Genomic DNA, 6380 nt, shown 5'->3' with positions numbered 1-6380 from the left:
TGGGATCCAGTGTCTTCCCGGCATCGCCAACACACCCGGGGAGTCTTGGGGTCGTATCTGTGTAAGATCTCTGGGGTTCTATACCAAAAAAGAAATATTTTATATGTCGTCTTTCTCTGTTCCATACATCTTGAAGATTTGGAAGCTGTCTCCCTTATCCTCCACCATTGAGGAAGTTGAATAGGCTGCTTAATGATCTGGGACCATTTCTGCATGTAGGAATGATATGTGTTAGTGAGTGAGAGAACTTCATGTAGATATCTATAGATATCAGAGATAAGATGGGTTTGGTATGGGCCTTGGGAGCACAAGAGTTCAAATGGAGTGGGCTTATCCAAGGTTAAATCAGAGGCTTTAGAGAAAAAGTAGTGTATAAACTGGAGATATGAATAGAATGATTGTTTAGAGATCTGATATTTACGCTGCAGTTCATTGAAAGGTAGGAGTGTGTGGGTGAGTGGATGTACCAAGTTTCAGAGCTGAAAGATTCCAGCCTGTGTCCATGGGAGCATTCAGGTGTAGGAGAGGCTATCTGGAATGTCAGGATTAAACAATACGTTCAATAGGGGTGGACATGGCGAAGAAAGGGTGAATTGGCGGGAACATTTTTTCCATATGGAGAGGGTGAATAGCATCAGGTTTAAACAAAGGCTTCGAAGTTGTGTCATAAAGGCCTCTAGATCTGTCCAAATCATGGAACAGGGGTGAACCAGACTGGTGATACTCATTTCAATCTCGCCCAGATGCTGGATACCATTCTGGAAGACCAGGTGATGATCGATTTGAGGTGAGTAGCAAAATAATATTTAATCAAGTCTGGGGCTCCCAATCCACCTCTAGATCTAGGAGCTAATACCACTGAACTGGCTATTTGATGGGACTTATAGTGCCAGATAAAGTTGAGGAATGGCCTCTGAGTGGCTTTGAGTTGGGACATGGGAACAGGGATCGGTAGGGTTTCAAATAGATAAAGGAGTCTCGGCAAAATAGACATCTTCAGGACATTGATACGACCCAAGAGAAAGATGGGATAAGTATCCCACTGTCGCAAGAGGCGGTCAATGTCACGGAAGTGTGGAGGAAAATTGGCTTGATAGAGGGAGGGGTATGATGGGGTGAGATGTATCCCTAAGTATTTAAGAGAATTCGGGCACCAGTGATAGGAATAGTTTTGTTGAAAAATGGCAAGATCTGAGTGTGGAATATGTAGTGGTAGGGCCTCTGTTTTGCTTGTGTTGATTTTATATCCTGAGAGAAAGCTAAATTCTTTGAGTAGAGCGTGTAAGTTTGGGAGAGAGGTGTGAGGTCTGGTCAGAGTCAGTAGAATATTGTCTGTAAACAATAACAGTTTATACTCATTATGATGCAAGGAGACTCCACGGATGTCAGGGTGAGTGCGGATGGCTGTGGCTAGAGGTTCTAGACAGAGAATGAAAAGTAGGAGAGAAAGCAGACATCCCTGTCTGGTTCCATTACTCAAAGAGAAAGAAGGTGATAGGTAGGATGATAGTTGGACTTGGGAGGAAGGATGGGAGTATAGGGCATGTAGTGCTGCTATAAAGGGGCCATTGAAACCATACTTGGAAAGTGTAGCAAACAGAAAGGGCCAACTGAGCCTGTCAAAGGCTGTCTGTGCGTCAAGGCTCAGAATCAAGACTGGGTGGGACGTTTTGTTAAACAAGTCTATGAGGTCTATGGTACGTCTTGTATTATCTTCAGCGTGTCTAGCAGTTACAAAGCCTACTTGGTCTTTATGTATGAGTCTGGGTATTAAGCGAGAAAGTCGGTTAGCTAAGATTTTTGTTAATATTTTGTAGTCGGAGTTGAGTAAAGCAATGGGTCTGTAGTTGTCAGGAAGGGAGGGATCTTTACCGGGTTTTGGGATCACGGAGATGTGGGCATGAAGGAATTGGGAGTGAGGCTCAGTGCCTTGAAATAAGGAAGTATAGAGAGAAATCAAATGTGGGCTTAAAATAGGTAAAAAGGTTTTATAATATGATAATGGCAGACCATCTGGGCCAGGGGATTTTTGGGTAGGAAGATTTTTTACTACTTCAGCTAATTCCTCAGGGGTAATTGCAGAGTTCAGAGAAAGGAGATGATCAGGGGATAGTTTGGGTATATGTAGCGATTCAAAGAAAGAGTCAAATCTCCTCTGCGTAAAATCATAGTTAGGGTCAGTTTGTAGACAGTTATATAATTTGTGATAGAAGGTGGGAGTACCGTCAGTTTGTCTGAGGAAATCTGGAGATGAGAGAGAAGGGCGAGGTTTTAATTTATTCACTAGCATTCTGTGGGGCTTATTTGAATATTCATAAAATTTCTGTTTGGACCACAGGAGAGACTTGTCAATTCTCTTCAAATCTAGTGATCTAAGTTGATTGCGAAAAATAACGGCTCGGAGCCCAGCCGCCGTGGGGGAGGACAGCAAGAGTTTCTCAGCTTTGTGGAGTTTAGACAAGATAGAGGAGCGTTGGAACGCTGCATCTTTTTTCAAGCGAGAACCAGTGGCTATGCAATGTCCTCGGAAGACGGCTCTGTGGGCTTCCCACAGGGTGGAGGGCCCGAGACCGTGCCTATGTTAAGATCAAAGTATTCAGTTAATCTTTTTGAGAGGAAGCCCCTAGTTTCAGGGGTGTGGAGAAGAGACTCATTTAGACGCCAATGACAAGTTCTGGGGGAGGTGGAAGACAGGGCAATATCTAGTTGTACGGAGGAATGGTCCGACCAAGTTATGGGGTTGATTTCCGAGGAGACCATGAACGTCACGAGGGGAGGGGAGATGAAGAAATGGTCTAATCTGGAGTAAAGTTTATGGGGGTGAGAGTAGAACGTGTATTGCTTGTGTGTGGGATGTTTAATTCTCCAAATGTCTAGGAGGTTTTTCCCTCTAATAAGCTTACGAAAGGATTTGGAGATGCGGTCAGATGATGTTGATGTTGTGGGTGGGAATAATATGTGTCTGTCCTTACTGGGAGACATGGTCATATTAAAATCCCTGCCAATCACCAGAAAAGGCTGTGAAAATTTATCGAGAGTGTCAAACATAGTGGTTAGGAACTGAACCTGGCCTGAGTTGGGAGCATAAACATTTACTATGGTAAGAGATTGGGTGAGAAATGCACAGTCTAGGATGATAAATCTGCCTTGGGGGTCCAGGTGTGAGGATTTGACTCTTAAAAGACAGGTACAATTGATTAAGATTGCAACGCCTGCTTTTCCAGACGGGTCAGAGGCCATGAAGGATGTCGGGAAATGTTTGAGGAAAGAGGAAAATTAAAATTAAAAAAAGAAAAAAGGAAAAATCTGTTTGTGTCAAAAAAGAAGCCTGGAAAGCTGAGAGCCTCCAGGAAACCTACGTCAGGGCCTAGGGCTGGGAAGGGGTCCATGAGGACCTCCAAAAATGGGGAATGGACGGTCCCCAACCTTCCAGCTATCAAGGCCTGAGTCACAACACAGGAACTATAAAACAAACTAACTTGTGAGCCAGGGTGCCGTAAAAACAACAGGCAGCACACCCCATGGGCAAGGGGTGAATGAATCCATCACAGGAAGATGGGCCCAACAGGAACCTCAAAGGGTCATGGAAAGTGGAAATCAAATCTGTATCCAGGTGACAGGGTCTTTAGGTCGGGAACCTAGAGGTGGGGTGCCTTTGAGGTGTGAGGTTGGTTTTGGATGACTTCTAGCGCACTGGGGTCCAGATGCGACTCGGAACTGATGGAGGCTTAGGGGTAGCAGGGAGCGGCAGAGGGTCCTTGTCTGGAAGCGGCGGAAGGCCTAGGTTACGTAGAAAGTTGTCACTTTCCTGAAGATCATGTAGTAAATACTGTATGCCTTCACGGGAAGCAGTGAGGCGAAACTGGAATCCCCAGCGATACATAACTTTGTGGGTTTGAAGGTGTAATGTCAGCGGGCGTAGATTTCTCCATCTAGCAAGGGTGATAAGTGAGAGGTCACTGAAAATCTGGATCTTAGACCCCTTGAAGTCCAATCTGGATTGGTTGCGGGTGGCAATAGTAAGTGCTTCTTTGCTGTCATAGTGGTGAAATCTGACAATCACATCCCTCGGATTGGCTCCAGCCGGGGGTTTAGGGCCCTGTCTAAACGCCAGTCTATGTCAGGGATATTAGGGGCCACAACATTGAACAGGCTTAGGAGGTATGAACGGAGGTCTCTATCCTCTACTGCTTCAGGTATACCTCTGATTCGCAGGTTCTGTCTGCATTCCCTGTTTTCAAGGTCCTCCTGTTGTGCTTGGAGCTGGGTGACTGAGTGCTTCATGGCAGCATTATCTTCTTCCAAGACTTGAACATATTGCACTAGTTCATCAAACTTGGACTCCAGTGTATCAGTGCGGTCTTCCAATTGGCCTATTTCCCCCTCTCAGTTCCTTGGCAAGTTTAACCACTTCATGTGCAATGTTATGGGTGATGGCCTGGAGCATGGAGTGCAGTTTAGTGTCTAAAACCTCTGCCATTAGTGGGGGGATGATCCCTGTAAGGGCGTGGGGACAGTATCAAAGAGAGTACCTGTCATGGGCTCAGAGCGCTCCGGAGGATCCTGCATGCCGTCATGGCTACTCGTGGCCGTGGATGAAGGCCTGTAAAGGAAGCGGTACATGGTGGAATAGTGATATATAAGTGTTTCACCAGACCTGCAGAAACACCACTCAGCGGCAAATATCCAAACAGACCCAAGGTGCAGATATATTGATATTAAAAAAAACTAGTGAATGTTCAAAGGTGCGTAGCCGTAAATGAACATCAGTATGCAACTAAGAGTTACACATAAATAAGATTGAACTCCACTGTGTCTGTCTAGGCAGAGAGACAATCTAGTAAGCAGCAGCTGTCTCAAACCAAAAATACCAAATGATAGAGCAGTGTTATAAAGTAATCACCGTTTAGACTAAATTAACACACTAGACAGCGCTAATGTTGAGCAATTGAAACTTGTGGCCAACAACACATATATGGACAATCTTATATCAAAAAGTCCTTTAGAAGAAAGTCCCTTATAGAGGGAAGTGATGTAGAGTTTAGGGTGTAGTTCAGATAATAAACAGGTGATCATGAAAAAACAGTCCTCCACATGCACCTTCAACCGATCACTGTGAAATCCACCCGGTGACAAACACTCTCCCCCTAGGGGGTTAAACTCACCAGAAAAGGGGAGCAGTAAAACCTTCAGAGTCAGCACTCTTTAAAAGCAGTTTGTTACCATCATCACCATACAAAGGGTCACAGGTTTGCAGGGCTCATAATGAATCAAAAAGAAACAGAAAGAATGGTGCACATAGCGTAATCCTGTTTATTGATTCAGACCCCTTGCACAAAGACAGACAGAGAACCCCCCTTCAATAAAAATACGTACATCAAGTAAATCGAACAATGAGCAATCAATCAAACAGGCAGGTAATGCCAGTGTGTTAACTTCACCCAAAGTTGTCAGCGCCGCTACACAGGAAAGGATGAGCACTTCCTGGTTGTGCAGATGACTCAGGTGGAGCGCACACGTCACTTCCTACGTCGTATTAGCCACGCCCTGACGCGTTTCGTCATATCCTTTGACTTCAACAGAGGGCCCTCACCAGAGGAAGGTTGCAATAAAGGGAAAGTCTGTGGGTGGTAGCCTAGAGCTGCATAGAAAGGTGGGGTATTAAGGACACTGTGCCAATGTGAGTTGATGAATAATTCAGCCAAAGGCAGGTATTCAGACCACTTAGAATGTAGTATGCTGATGTAGTGTCAAAGGTAGGTTTCGAGGGTCTGATTCATGCATTCAGGTTGTCCATAAGTTTGTGGGTGGTGTGAGGTAGAAAGAGACACTGTTACCGCCAACTTCTTACACAAGGCTCTCTAGAACTGGTAAGTGAACTGAGAATCCTGGTTGGACACAATACTGGTAGGTATCCCTTGATGTTTTATGATATGATTTAAGAAGAGGGAAGACAATGCTTCACTTCTAGGTAGTCCAGGAAGCAGTACAAAATGAGTCATTTTAGTGAATTGGTCCACTATGACCGATATTACAGTCATTCCAACAGATTTGGGCAGATTCATGATAAAGTCTTTTGTCAAATGGGTCAAAGGCTGTCATGGTTTGGGGAGTGGTTGTAGCAGGCCGGTGGGTTGGGTGCGTGGAGTTTTATTAGCAGCACAGGTTGGACAGGTGACTACATAATTGGAAACATCCTTTATCATACCTGGCCACCAAATATGATGCTCCAAATTCTTTAAGCCGCGTACACACGATCGCACATTCCAACAACAAAATCCACGGATGTTGGCTCAAACTTGTCTTGCATACACACAGTCACACAAATCTTGACGGAAATTCCAAACGTCCAGAACGCGGTGACGTACAACACGTACAAT

The sequence above is a fragment of the Aquarana catesbeiana genome, linkage group LG01 (genome assembly GCF_042186555.1).
Source record: "Aquarana catesbeiana isolate 2022-GZ linkage group LG01, ASM4218655v1, whole genome shotgun sequence".
Classification (NCBI taxonomy): Eukaryota; Metazoa; Chordata; class Amphibia; order Anura; family Ranidae; genus Aquarana; species Aquarana catesbeiana.
Note: the sequence above shows the minus strand (reverse complement) of the source record.